This window comes from Echinops telfairi, unplaced genomic scaffold (genome assembly GCF_000313985.2).
Source record: "Echinops telfairi isolate 266 unplaced genomic scaffold, ASM31398v2 ScPeMD7_2573;HRSCAF=3158, whole genome shotgun sequence".
Taxonomy (NCBI): Eukaryota; Metazoa; Chordata; class Mammalia; order Afrosoricida; family Tenrecidae; genus Echinops; species Echinops telfairi.
In genome coordinates, this window is record NW_022106471.1 from 16,649,312 (window position 1) to 16,664,113 (window position 14,802).

Below are 14,802 nucleotides of genomic sequence, written 5' to 3' on the forward strand. Positions count from 1 at the left end.
TGGCTGGCTGGGGGTGGGGGGGAGGGGGAGGGCGTGGACTGGTCTTTCCAGTCCCACTGCTCAAGACACACAGTGTGGCTGGCCAGCAGGTGACATCTGTCCCTAGACAGGCCTTAACTTCATCCTCTAAGGAGGCCCCTCCAATCAACCAACCAACCGCAGCTTTGGAGCGGTTCCGGCTCACAGAGACTGGGACAGCAGAGCTGCTCCCCTGAGGGTGGGTTTCCGAGGCTGCACATCTTTATGGAAGCAGACAGCCAAGTCTTGCACCTGCAGAGTGGCCGATTTCAAGCCAGTGACGTTTTGCTTAGCAACCAGGTGCTTTAATCACAGTGCCGCTAAGTCTTCTCACTGCCTCTGTCTCCATGGGGGTCCGCCCACATGCAGATACGCCCACATTTGAGTACCCGGCGTGAAGTGTTATCCACGCTACACCATGCTTCAAGACAAAATTTCATTTATTAGTCATTAGAATTAAATATTTCACAATACAGAATTACATATTGTGTTTGTGATTCATCACTATGCTTTAGTTATGTTCAATTTGTAACAATGAAGATGCATCCTGCATATCAGATATTTACATGATGATTCATAACAGTAGCAAAATTACAGTTATGAAGTAGCAACAGAAATAATTTTATGGTTGGGGTCACCACAACATGAGGAACTTCATTGAAGGGTCGCAGCATTAGGGAGGTTGAGAACCGCTGCTCTAAATAAAGACACATGTAGTTGTCCCCTGACAGAGGCCCGCTCTGTGTCCGGGGTTGGGTTCTCCCTGGAAGCCGACTCTGAGATGAAGATCAGCACGCACTGTTCCCTAGGGAAGGAGCCCTGCTGGAGCTGTAGGTTAGGGCCGCTTAACCGCAAGGTTGGAGGTTCAAATCCACCAGCTTCTCCTTGAGAGAAGGATGAGGCTCTCTGCTCCTGTGAAGACGAACAGTCTTGGACACCCTTTATAGGGCCACCATGAGTAGTGGTCAAACCTGGGCTTGACGACCGAGGTTTTTTGGAGTGAGATGAACAGGCACAGACACAGCTGCGGTGGGTTTGGTTGGGTGTGGCTGGGGAGGGGTCTTGGTGAGAGCACTGTGGGAGGGAAAGGAAAGGAGCAGGGTTGGGTTGAGGGGGGAGAAGCACCTTGAGGCGGTCTAGACAAGATTCCAGCTGGTCTGAACTGGGGGTGGCCTCTGGGGCAGGTACCTGGGACTTTAATAACTCACGTCCCTCCCTGTTCTCTCCACCCCTGACCAGGAGTGAATGCCGAGTCACAGAAATCCTTTCCACGTGGTCCCCCACACCCTGCTTTGTGAGCGAGGCAGACGCAGAGGGCGGCCCTGAAGAGGAACCAAGGCTCCCGGAGATGAGAGGTGACCAAGCCAGGTGAGGACCTGCAGACCGGTGGGTGCTGGAGGAGACCCGCCTCCGTGACTCCCAGCACCCCCGCAGGGCTGGAGGGGAACTGCCAGTGTAATGGTGACCCCACCTGGGCAGAGGGCCGAGCAGAGCTGCCGTTTGAGCGTCGTCACTCAGGTGTCCTCACTTACGTAGGGAGCCCATTTCCTCCCAGGTGTGGAAAATAGGCCAGCTGAGAACGTAATCCTCCTCCTGGAAACTCACCTTTGGAGGCCGAGCCACGGCCTGCCCTGGCCTCCCCTCACAGGGTTCCTGGGACGCCCCTGAACTTCCCTGCGGCACCAGGCTCAGGCGGTGAGTCTGTTCGCTGGCTTTCCTCCCTGCACCAGAGAGCTTGGAGGGCCAAGGCAGCGTTTGGTCACTGTTCCCCGGGGCCCAGGGTCCCCCCTGCCCTGTGAGTGACGAGTGAGGGGTCGGACTCACTGCCGGGGACTGGGTAGACCAGACCCAGAGCTGGAGGTACGAAAGGGCAAATGAGGGGGGGACTGAGGCTCCCCGTGTGAGGTAGCCCCCGAAGCAAGCGAGTTAGAGAGGGGAAACTGCTGTCAGAGGCGGAGGGAGGGGCGTTGGTTGTGGGACGTCACATCCACTCCAACCCACGGCCACCATACGGAAGAGGGCGGGCTGCCACAGCGTGTCTAGGCTGCATTCTTCTTTGTAATCGTCTTACTGGGGCTCGTCCAGCTCGTATCACAGTCCATACACCATCCATTGTGTCAAGTGCATCTGTACATGTGTTGCCATCATCACTCAAAACATTTGCTTTCTACTTGAGCCCTTGGCATCAGCTGCTCATTTCCCTCCCTCACCAACCCTTGTTCATTTATAAGTTATTATTTTTTCATGTCTTATGCTGACCGATGTCTCCCTTTATCCACTTTTTTGTTGTCCATCCCCCTGGGAGGGGGTCATGGGTAGATCATTGTAATTGGTTCCCCCTTTCTCCCCCACCTTCCCTCCACCCTCCTGGTATTGCCACTCTCACCACTGGTCCTGAAGGGGTTTATCTGTCCTGGATTCCCTGTGTTTCCAGTTCCTATCTGTACCAGTGTACATGCTCTGGTCTAGCCAGATTTGTAAGGTAGAATTGGGATCATGATAGTGGGGGGAGGAAGCATTTAATAACTAGAGGAAAGTTGTATGTTTCATCGTTGCTACCCTGCACCCTGACTGGCTCGTCTCCTCCCCACAACCCTTCTGTAAGGGGGTGTCCAGTTGCCTAGGCTGCCTACCTGATGTAGTGAGATTCCCATTGGGCTTTTAACCGCAAGTCAGCAGTTGGGACCCACCAGCTGCGCCTCAGGAGAAGGGTGAGATGCTCTACCTGCCCTTGTAACAAATTACAGCCTGGCAGCCACAGGGGCACGGTCCTGCCCTGTCCAGCAGGGCCACAGTGGGCTGGCACTGACTCGATAGCAGGGGTTTTGAGTTCTCCTCCTGGGAGCAGGTGGTCCGACTCTTCCATGGAGGTGCTGGGTGGTTATCAGCCGGGTGCTCACTGTGGCGCAGCAGGGGGGCTGGGGGCCAGGGGCATTCGGAGCACCATTTGATGAAGGGATCCGCTGTAGACCTCCCACAGCCCCAGCCCATGAACAAGCGTGGCTGTCTCCCTCCCAGCACCTAGGTCTGGCCCCTCTGAGTCGGAGCAAAGGGAAGAGAGGAAGGAGAATGCCCAACCCAGACGGCGTTCCCAGATTCTTCGTGGCGCCTGGTCACACAGCAGAAAGCACAAAGAAGTGATTTAAGCATCTTGCAACTGAAGTTGCTCTTGCCAAACCCAGCGGGTCAGCAGACTCAGTAGATTCCAGAAGAGGCCGGACTTCTGAGACCTCTGTGTTCTTCCACCCTGATGTCAGCTTGCTGGCAGCCCACGCTGAGCTGCCCCACAGACGCGTCAAAGGGGGGCGGGGGACGGAGGGGAGAGCTGGCTTTGCTTGCAGTGTGGAAGCTCAGCTGCAAAGATAACTTGATCAGCACTGGATATTGTTTTCTGTCTGCTCCCAGGGCTGGCCAAGGCAAGGCTGGTGCTGTCAGCTGAGGAGACGCAGGGGCAATGTCTCTGATTCTGAAGTCAGAGGCCTGGCAGGAATAATAATGCATCCCAGATGGTTCAAACAGAGAGACTGTTAAAAACGGAACTGTTAACAGATGTGCAAGGGATGTCGAGGCACGGAGGCTTGTATCGGTAGGACGAGATGACCTCCCTACGGGTCAAAGGAAAGCAGGCCTTGTGCAGTGGGCGCCCAGGAGGAGGGGGTCTCCGGGGAGCACAGGCCTGTCTCGCTCCAGGGCACTGGAGCAGAAGTCCCCTACCTGCCCTTCCCGCAGAGGGGGTGCCTCCTGTTGGCCAAGCTTGATGTCCATCAGCCAGGGGGGACCTCGGATGACCCTTTTCTGAAAAGTTGTCCTCTTGGGGCCGAAACCACGGAAGTGAGCTTGACAGAGAGGACCAGTGCCTGCCAAATAACGGTGGGCGGCCCACAAACCATCAGACAGCAAGCAAGCCGGGCAGCAGGCTGAAGCGCCCGCTGGTCTGCAGCTTTCTGCTCCCTGAAGGACTTCCCGCCCCGGGCCCGCGGCGGGCGGCTCTGTGCACTGGGCATCTGTGAGGAGGACTTGCACGGTGAAGTCCATTGGAGGTACACGTTCCCACAGAAGGGCCTCGGGCGAAAGCCTGCAGCTGTGCTTCTGGACAGAGGTGCGCAGAGGCCCCACCGTGAGCAGACTGGACAACAATCGGTGTGGTTTGTGCCACATGCCTCCCTGCACACCTTCCCTCGGCTCCTATGCATTTCATCCAGGAGCCCTGCAAAGAGCCGGGTCCTCAGAATGCCGGAGGAGAGCGGGCAGGCGGCACGCTCCTGCCCTGAGAGGCTGTGTATGCAGGCTGGATGGTCCCAGAGGAAGGGAACAGGATCCCACTAAACCCAACCCACCACCACCCAGGCCATCCCAACACACGGCGACCCGAGAGGGCAGAACAGAACAGACCCGTGGGCTTCTGAGACTGTAATTCTGTATGGGAACAGAAAGCCTCGTCTTTCTCCGGAAAAGCGGCTGGTGGTTTCAAACTGCAGACCTTGCGGTGGACAGCCTAAGAAACTCATAACCACTATGCTGCCAGGGTTCCCTGACCTGGAACCAAACTCACTGCACTGGAGTCAGTGCTGTCACAGTGAGTCTACGGGACAGGCTAGAACTGCCCCGGGGGTGGGGGGGTGGGCGATATATTTTCACGTAACCTCCGTTCTCCAAGGTTGGCAGGGACTATGAAAAGGTACAGGATGCTTGTCAGGCGGTAAGGAGGAACACACGGTGCAGGGGAGGCCAGCACCCCTGATCTCACCCTGCCCACATGGCCTTAGGGCCTGGGGAGCTGCAGGAGGGGTCTGTGTGAGCAGAGGACCCTCGAGTCCACAGGGGCCATGTCACCCATGTGCCGCCACCAGGGAGCTCAGGTCAGCTTGGGCCTTGAAGCATCTCTGCTGTGGGCCCTCAGTAGCAGGAAAGAAACCTTTCTTTTCCCCTCTTGTGAGGTGAGGAGAGGTAGGTGTGACAGACAGTTCAGGCAGGGCCTTGCTAGCAGGCTGTAGCCATCAGAGGTGATGTCTTCTCAGGGAATCGTGGCTTGCTGGGAGCATGGAGGAAGGCATTGCCTGGTCAAGTTATTAAGTGCTGGTTGTCTCCCAGGTGTCCGGGTCTTCCTGCTCCGTCCCAAGGGGAGACCCCCTGAGCTGGCTCTCGGTATGCACACCCTGCCCCTGTGTGCAGGACACATAGCCTCTGGGTTTATAGAATTGTGGTGTTCTCTTCTTCAGTTAATACATCTCCTAACTAGCCTCTAGCATTCATTTCCTGGTAGGCCGACTTGGCAGGCACCCAGTGGGGCCTGGATCCTCTAACAGTGGTTCTCAACCTTCCTAATGCCGTGATCCTTTAATACTGTTCCTCATGTTGTGCTGACCCCCAACCAAAAATTATTTTTGTTGCTACTTCATAACTGTAATTTTGCTACTGTTATGAATCATAATGTAACTATCTGCTATGCGGGCTGTATTAGGCTACCCCTGTGAAAGGGTCATTCGACCCCCAAAGGGGTTGCGACCCACAGGTTGAGACCCACTGATGCTGTAATGGAACCAGCCCTGGTCCAGCTGACCTTGACCTGGAAAATTTCACCAAAGGTCCTGGTGTGACACGGGGTCTTGGGACACCCGGGTAATTTTCAAATGGAGCCCAACTCAAAGATCTCAGGGAGGGGTCCTGGTGGAGGAGTTGACAAAGCCAAGACCCTTGTGGTCACCAGGGCAGCGCCAGCCCCAATGGTTCCCGTGGAGGGACTGGGACTCAGCAGAGAGGAAATGCTCAGTTGGCTCTTGTCCACTAAGAGTTTGTGCTTCTGTGAGACTCTCCTTTGATCCCATCTCCTGGTCCTCCCAAACCCGACACTGTCGAACAAGACTAGCGTTTCAGTGACCCACAGGGTCACCATGGTGCACAGGTTGCAGCAGAGCTGCTAGATTAAGACGGGCTGGGAAGAAAGGCCTCACGGTCTACTTCTGAAAAGCAGCCAACGGGAAACCTGTGAGTCGCAGTCGATTACCGTCTGTAGGGTGGGAGCACTCAGGTCTGCAATGGTGGACAGAGTGGACCTGAGCAAGCCGACGGTCACGGAGAGGCCTCGGGACTGGGCAGTGGTTCCTTCTGTTGTGCGTGGGCCGCCACGCAGTGGAACCGACCGAGCAGCAGTCAGCCCCCACCATCACTGGATGGCAGAACTGCAGACCAGCCTAGGCTGAGTCAGCGCTAAAGCCGTGGTAGTCGGGCCGTAGTGGGACGATGCCAATAATGTGGGCACAGCAGCTCGTTCCTCTTCCTCACCGTCACGATCTAATTAGGACCATGCTTGGTGAATAAAGGGTCGGAGAGAAAGAGCACCTTCACCAAGATGGATTGACACAGTGCCTGCAACAAGGGGCTTGTTAGGTAGCAGGATAGGGACAGAGTTGTGCCTCTCCATGCCTGAAGGCCCCTCCAGGAGGTTGGGAAGAAAAATCAGGTGAGCCTTAGCTAGCCATAAAGACTAATTGGGCATGCTCAAATTCAGCTCCCTGCCCCTGCCCCAACACACACGCACACACGCACACACGTACACACACACACACACACACACACACACACACACACACACACACACACGTGTTAGCCCTGCACGGCCCAAACTAGGCCCAGGCTCATGACCTCACTCAGGTGGGCTTAATTCAGCCAGTGGGGTCAACCAATACCATCAACCATGCCTCCCCAGCCAGAGGCTTTAAATATCTTAGCAGTGGGACAACCAGCCCTCTTTTTTCTTCAGCCTTCGGCCCTCTCCCCTGGGACCCTACTCCTGCACCTGCTTGGCAGTGCCGAGGTCTCTCTGGCCTCAGGTCACCACGTGTGGGTGAGCAGTCCCACGAGGTTGCCCGTGTTCAGCTGTGGGCCCCAGCATGGCTTACACGAGGTTTGGCACGTTTCCCTGAAATAGCGTGTAGTCTTTTGAGACTGTAAAACCTGAAACTTCTTCTATCCTTTATAAAAGCCCACCTGGATCACAAACCAGGCTTCAGCACGAATTCCTTCTTGGGCAAAGCCAAGAACCGAGGTATTTCCCACCTGAGAAACCTAACGGGTGCAGACCTAACCACAGTGATGAGGATGGCCCGGGCCAGGCGGCGTCTCGCTCGAAGGCTGTCTGGCCTCCCGGACTCGGGGCCAGCTCAGCAGCACCTGAGAGCAGCAACCCATGGCTGGCGCTGGCGGTGATGAGCTCGAGCTGGGACTTTTTGTAGCAGCGGCTCCAGAGGGTTTTATGAAAGCCTCCCGAGTTTCGGTGGTTTCTTTTCTCTCAGTGCTTCTGAGGCACTGCTTTGGGTTGAAAAGTTCGCTGTTTTGTGCTGCTGGGGAGGAAGGTTGTGGTGGCTACCTGAATCCCAGTGGGGAGAGAGCCCATTGGTTGGCTGTTTTCCTAGCTGCTGCGCTGGCTGCTTGTTCAAACATTGATTTTTAGATTGCTCTCTGTAATCACACTGCAGTATGCTGCCCTGGCCCAGGGCCCACGCAGAGACTATAACTTGGAAAATCTCGATTCATTCTCCGGAAACCACTGACCCTCTCTCCTTTGGCTGCCCCAGCACGTCATCCAGGGCCTACAGCTTAGCCTGGTCGGACATCTTACGGCCTGGTTGGAAAAGGCCTGAGAGGAGCGCACATTCACACTCTTAATTTGCCACACACTTAATTTGACAAGTGCAGCACTTTGGCTTTAGCTCCTAAAATTGCTTCAGTCTTGAGGCAATGTGTGGTGGGAGGGGCCGAGCCGAAGATGATTCTTAAAGCAGGGACTACACAGGGCCACCTGAGCCTGCAGGCGCGGGCTAGAAACTCGGGGTGAGGCAGAAGCTGTTGACTTAGTGTGTGATCTGCGGTGTAGATTTTCAACAACAACAGCAAAATAAGTAAAATACATGATTAAAAAAAAACCACGACAGTTTTTTTAATCAGGTGAGACTAAGGGTCGACAGCCAGACTTGCCTTTGCAAAATTCCCAGTAAGCCCTCATGCACACTGTCGAGAGCGTCAGTAGGTGGAAGCTGTGATGATTACGTGAGAGGGACTGCCTTTCTCCCCGGTATATTTCCAAAAGTGGTGTGACAGTCTTCCCTTTGCCCTTCCTTACAGCCCCCTCCCCAGCGCAGTGGGTTGCCGTTCCAGAAACTTGCATTTGTAAGGGGACGCTGGATCACAGATGAGCGCTTGATCAAAGGAAGGTACGTAAAACAAAGATTGCTATGAGGGTTGCGGTTCACATACACCCAGGCTTACTGTGAACGCAGGATGCTTCAGCGTCTCGGCGAGTGGCGGGTGCCTGTGGGCAGCTTTATCAGTAATATATTTGTCTCAGCCTCGGGCCAGTTACGTTCAAGGCCAAGAAGCCGGCTTGGGTTATGGTATCTGGGGGACTCTCAAGGGGGTCACATTGGTAGGTTTTTCGTGAACAACACAGGGTAGTCATAGAGAGTTACTGGGGAGCCGTGTCAAGAGAATGAACGACAGCATGAGTGAGGAACGGAGCAGGGAAGGTGATGCCAGAAGCCTCTTCCCATCCTGGCAATGCACCTGCTTATTCTTCACGGCTAGCAGGGCCATACTATGCAACATTCATTCACTGGGGAATCCTGCCCCTTTCACCCTACAACCCCAACCTTGCCCCTTCATGCGCCTCTGTCTTCTCCACGTTCAGAGAGCATTGGAAAAGAACATGAGTTAAGTCCCTCAACCAGAACTTCATCTCACACATTTTGGATATGTTACCAGGCGGCCAGCCCCTGGGAAACGGCACCACATTGGTAAAGCGGAGGGTCCCTGGACAAGAGAAGGGTCTCAACAAGGGGTGTTTCCCCAGCAGCATGCTCCCTGCCTTTTTTCTCACCCACCGCCTGGCTGGGGAAGGCGGGGTTGAAGGTATTGTGTGACACCATTGGCCGTGTTAAGCCCGCCTGGGTGATGTGATGGGCCTGGGCCTAGTTTGGACCGCCCAGGTGTCCCTCCCACCTGGCTTGGGGGCTTGAAATGGAGTATCCTTAGTTAGGGGTCTTCATAGGTGTCCAATGGTTGCCTGATTTCCTTTCCATCCTCCTCTAGTCTCGGGGGTCTGCGCAGGCCTGGGGCAGGGGGGACAACTCCCTGCCTTACTCTGGCTACCTAACAGAGGCGAATGAACTCAAGGTCAGCAGGCAGTAAGGCAGGCCATTGGTTCATGCCCAGATTGGATTAGATGCAGGAGCCAGAGCCAGCAGAAAGGAAGCAGGGTTTTCCTGTGTATCTTGGTGTTAGGCTGCACCCCTGAGAGGAGCTCATCAAGGGGATTACCAGGTCTTAAGTACCAAATTTCGGGGAATCTTGGCTCAGTGACTGTGATAGGTTACGGAGTAGGCTTTGCTCTCATTTTCTCATGGTCACACATCTACTGCACAGGGTCACTTCCTCCTCTCTGGGTGGTTGTGTTTAGGTCGGTTGACCTTCAGAGCTTTGTGAAGGTAAGGGACAGCACAGCACAGCCCACCCACTGGTGGGTTCATAGCCCCCTGGGAGTGGGGGTGGGAGTTGGAGTGGGAGAAGGGGACCCAGTCACTGTACCTTTGCTCTAGTGTGAGCTCAGAGGAGCTGAGGCCAGCTCTTCCCAGAGCCCGTGAGCCTCTCTGGTGAGGTCGCCCCCCACTTCTTCCTCTCTCCAGGGTCACACTGGACAGAGGTCCAGGTTGTGCTGATGGAAAATTGAGAGGTTTCCTAAAATAAGAAGCCTTGTCACGCACCCGTCCTCTCCCTTTGGCTGAGCTGGGTGGGGCCTCTTTTGTATAAACCCATCGTTAGAGATGCGTTTCATCAGAAGCAGCTTTGGCAGAAAGGAGTGGGCATCAGTAGCCCTCTGGCAGCATCATGGAGAACAAGGGCCAGTGTGGGTCAATCCTGGGCGTCCCTCGGGATAATAGAGTGGGCGGGGAGGTGGACGGGGTTTTGTGCGCCCACTTCCTCTTGAAAGGGATGAATGAGCCTGGGGGAGGCTCGCAGGAGTCCCTCCCTTCCTGCCTTGACCCAAGGCCCTGTGATTCTGAGCTCCGAGCTTGGTATGGAGGAGCTGAATCCGGGTATTGCCGTGTGTTCTGGCCGGAGGGACCGAGAGCAAATCTTTCCTCTCCCATCTGGCAGCTGTATCAGCCCCTGCGGGGCCTCTGTGCAGGGCATGTGGACCCAGAGGGATGGTTCCTGCAAGGGTAGCCAGTGCTGGGTCAGCCTGGGGCTGATGGGAGACTGCTTTTTGTTTGCTCAGCGATAACACCGTCAGCGGCTCCCTGGACCAGGGATGATGAGCCGGGGCCAGCTTGTCTATGGAGAAAATGCCTCCAGAGTGTTGCAGTGCGGTGGCCTCTCTCTGCCCTTAAGCCTGACTCTTTCTTTTTTTAAAATAGTTTTATTGGCATGTACTTCGCACTTCATACCATTTAACAATCCAGTCATATGGAGAAGAGTTGTGCAGTCATCGTCACAATTTTAGAACATTTTCTTCTTTCTCGTAATCGCTGTTGTCAGCTCTTCATTTCCCCACAACCTCCTCCTGCGATGCCCTTAGGTAATTGTTAATTTCGGTCCTGTCTCTCTTGATTTATTGATCTGGGACTTCATATACAGAAAAACATTCAGAACAAGAAACAATAACAACAGCAACAAATCCAACCCGTCAATATGACAAACTAAAACAGAGAAAAACCTCCATAGAAAAGAAAGAGAATATTAAAAACTGGAAATAATTTAAAATGAGATCAAATGCTAAAGTGCTACATTTTAACCTAACCATATCTGCCATAATTAACTTTACAGTGCTCTCTGCCTGTTAGCAAGACTATTCACATCCCTAGATGTGAGAGGATTGATCGGAGGTTTTGTCATGTGGGGACCCTGCAAATGGATTTTAGGCTCCCACTGTCATCCATAACCTTCTGCAAGCCAGGTGTTCATAATTTAAATTCTGATGCCAGTCCCTCTGTGTTAGTCTGGGTAGACTAGAGAAACAAATTTATAAGCATGCATATGTATTTAAGGGACAGGTGAATATGCAAGAGCAGTTGAGCATTGAGAAAACATCCCAGCCCAGTCCAGATCAAGTCCATAAGTCCGATATTAGCCCATATGTCTGCTACCAATCTATAAAGTCCTCTTCAGACTCACAAAACACATGCAATGACGCCGAGTAGTCAGTGGGTAGAAAGTCTTCGGATCCAGTGTCATTGGAAATATCTCAGTGCTGGCAGGGGTCTCTGCATCAGGGTGGGTCCATGTGTGTTGTCTCCCAGGGTGTGAGCAGAGAGTCTGTCCTACCTCCAAGGAGGAAATACCAGATTTTCCAGAATTCTCAGGAGAAGGTCATATCCACACAGAAGCCTCATTGGCTATGATCCAATTGACAGACTAGACTCTACCCCTTCACGCATAATCCTCTCAAATGAACAATTATATAACCACCACACCCTCCTCTTGGTTTGGATTTTACTGTTCACAATTCTTGGATCACACACCTTGTGTGCTTTCTCCATGTGGACTTGGTTGATACCTCACATAGATGGCTGCTTGTTTTAAGACAAGCCTTTAAGACCTCAGACATGATTCTATTTGATAGCCGGGCACCATCTGGTGTCTTCAGCACACTTTGCTATAGCATGTATATCTTCAGTGATCTCTTCATGAGGGTGAGTATCAACTAGGGCCATGGCCGGACTCTGTTTCTTGCTGATTATTAGCACAGTCTGTGCACCTCTTCAGTTTTGGATTTTATTTGTTTATTTTGATTCATTCTTCTGCTGGAAGGGCTACCCCCACCCCCAGCGCCCCCTCCTACTGCACTCAGTTGATCTGACATTGGATGTCACCCAGTGTAGCAGACTCTCTCACTCTTGTATATGAGGGTGGTGCTTTTAAGGGTACTTAGTTTTCTGTTTAGAGTTCTCCTGATAGGATTTCCCAACTGTGCATGTGATGAGAAGCAGCAGCCAGGTGAGAACAGAAGGGCAGCAGCTCTCCCTCCTTTTGTGATTCTGCCGTGAGAAACAGGAGAGGGTCCCCAGCGGAGGACACGCTCACACCATGACCACAGACTGGTGTCCACTACTTGGGAGATCGGCAGGACTTGGATGAGGTCACCAACATGGGCTCCTTTGCCGATGGCTGTGGGAATCACTGAGAGGCATGGGTGGGGGCGCTCACCTTCTCAACACCCCAAGGGTGGACAGGGACTAGTAGGAGGCCTGTTGGGGGGAATTCTGCTTTCTTCCTGGTATATTTGGCTTTGGGTGGCTTGGGTGTGGTTGGGGGGGTCACTCAATGCCATCAAGTTGACTCCTGTTGGATAGAATTGAACTGGCCTGTGGGTCTCTGTCAGGAGTAGAGAGCCTGCCTTTGTCCTGTGGGCAGTTGGTGCTTTTGAACTGTCGACCTCGTAGCAGCCGTCTTGACATGTAACCATTACGCCACCAGGGCTCTTTACAGTTGGGGTTTCAGGAACACGACCATCATGTGAAATGGAAGACTAAGACAGAACAGTGGAGCCCAGAGAGGGGGTCCAATCCATCCTTGCTAACCCTGGGGATTCTTGCTCAGAGCCCTGGCGAGCAGCCCACTGCGACCATCAGTGTCCACTCTGGGGGACAGTAGAGCAGCGCCTCTTCCTCAGTGGGAGATACAAAGAGCAGGTGAGATCTGTGTGCTGGGGGACTGGAGAGCTACCAGGGAGAGGCAGGCAGCAGTGAGCGCATGGACGGCGTGGGGCTCATTGCGCAGTCTCGGGGGTCGGGGTGGGTGTGGACTTGGTCTTCTGGCTTCTGAACCGTCAGTGGGAAGCAGATGAAGAAAACAGTTGTATTGCTTCTTCCTCTTGCGCACCCCGCTCCTTGTTAGGGTACGTTTTGGATGGCGGCTTTGTGAGGGGAGCGCTGTGGCGAGCACTCCAGCTGTCTCTCGGTGGCATGTCAGTGCTGAGCTTGAGAGCATCGCCTTAAAGGCAGGCTACCCTTCTGGAAGAGACAGGGACCAGCCAGGCGCGAGTCCATGCCTTTCCACTGACCACTGACCACTCTCACCAGAGGCCCCTGCCTCTAATCCCAAACCACTCACTTAGATTCTTCCTTCGTGTTGGCATCTTTCACTGGTTAGTGCCGGGTCTGACTTGGAAGCAGCCTGGCTGCTTTGATACTGGGCCCCCTTTTCACCTGGGTCAGCCTCAGTCCAATGGCACCCATAGGACTGCAGTCTAAATGAGACACAGAATATATATATATATATATATGTATGTATGTATGTATGTATGTATGTATATCCCATTTAATAAAGTAACAAATAAATGCATTTCATAAAATTAAAATGTGTGAATGCATGTATTTAATAAAATAAAATATTCGTGGTAGGTCTTTGTTGAAATAGTATGTGAGATGCCAGGAGAAGAGGTACTTCTCTGGAAGCCAGAGGACTTGACTTTGGTCCCCAGTGGTGGTCAGGATTTACATAAATGGAAAAGAGCAAGGAGTGTGTTCTTGGCAGGAAGCAAGGTTTCAGCAAGGGCTCAGAGACACGGGAATGTGCTTCACGATGAGGAGATGGGTTTGCTAAAAATATTTACTGAGCACCTCCTCTGTGAGAGGCGCAGAGCAGTTACGGAAAAAAAGGAAAACTAACAAGTTATCTTTGTCTTCACGAATGCTCTGGAACGGGCCTCTCAGAACAGAGAAATCTTGGAGAAAGCAAGCAGGACGCCAGGAGCAGGAGCTATGGGCAGGAAGGTGTCAGCCCCCAGCACGGGCACTGGGTGACTAGACACATGAGCTCAGGGCGTCCCGGTCGCAAAGCTGCAGGTTAAGGTCACAGCAAACATTTACAAGCAGATCGGCCAGAGGAATGTGTGGGAAGAGGGAGCAGGGCTGCAGAAGTTCCCAGAATGCTGCAGCCACGTAGCCAGCACAGGTGCAAAGGAAAACAACCCAGGAGCCATCTCTGCAGCCCCGGGCTGAGACTCCTCATCTTTGTTATGTTTCTATTGTCTGTGTGACCCAGGCAGCCAAATCTCACTGGCCCCAAGAACCTTCCCAGTTGGCATATGCCTTTGGTTTTTTTAAACGTGTAGCTGGAAGCTGCTTTGGTTTCTGAAGTGGAATGACCCTTGCTGGGGCTCTGTGCCATTTGGGCAGCAAACACAGCTGAGACAGATTGTTTGGGTCCTGACATTTGCTCTCCTGACGTGCCTACTTGCCAACAACTTCTTCAAAGGAGGGGCCCTGGTGATGCTGTTTGTTGGGTTAGTTCAACTGCGAGGTGGCTTCCTGTGAGGAGGGCAGTTCAAACCCACCAGCCGCTCCGCAGGTGAAAGTTGAGGCTGTTGGTTCCTGTAAAGAGTCACAGCCACAGACAGCCCATGTGAGCCCCATGCGTCAGCAGTGACTTGATGGCCGTGGGTTTGGTTTCTGGGAATTTAATACGAGTGTTTATTGATAAAAGTTGGCTCATTCTGGGTCACAAGAGATGGTGCCTGGTAGGAAGGGAGAAAAATGTGGACCAGATCATCTAATTCTCAAAGAATCCAGGCTTACTGTTGAAGCCGTAACAGTCCCCGAGCCTACTGGCCCCAGATCCTCTTTATTTATTTTATTTTTTAAATTGTTTTATTAGGGGCTCATACAACTCTTATCATAATCCATACACACATCAGTTGTGTAAAGCGCATTTGTACATCGTTTCTCAAAACATTTTCTCTCTACTTAAACCCCTGACATTAGGTCCTCATTTTTCCCCTCCCTCCCCGCT

The 14,802-nt window shown here is 53.1% G+C and overlaps 1 long non-coding RNA gene across 1 annotated transcript in view; it reads left to right on the forward strand.

Annotated features, from left to right (window-relative positions):
* Positions 1–1,205: 1,205 nt before the first annotated feature.
* LOC123522155 overlaps positions 1,206–14,802 on the forward strand; it is a 50,586-nt gene continuing 36,989 nt past the window's right edge. Inside the window, exons 1-2 of the long non-coding RNA XR_006680445.1 lie at positions 1,206–1,386; positions 8,140–8,228. This is a non-coding gene — a long non-coding RNA (uncharacterized LOC123522155). The remainder of the gene's footprint in view (positions 1,387–8,139; positions 8,229–14,802) is intronic.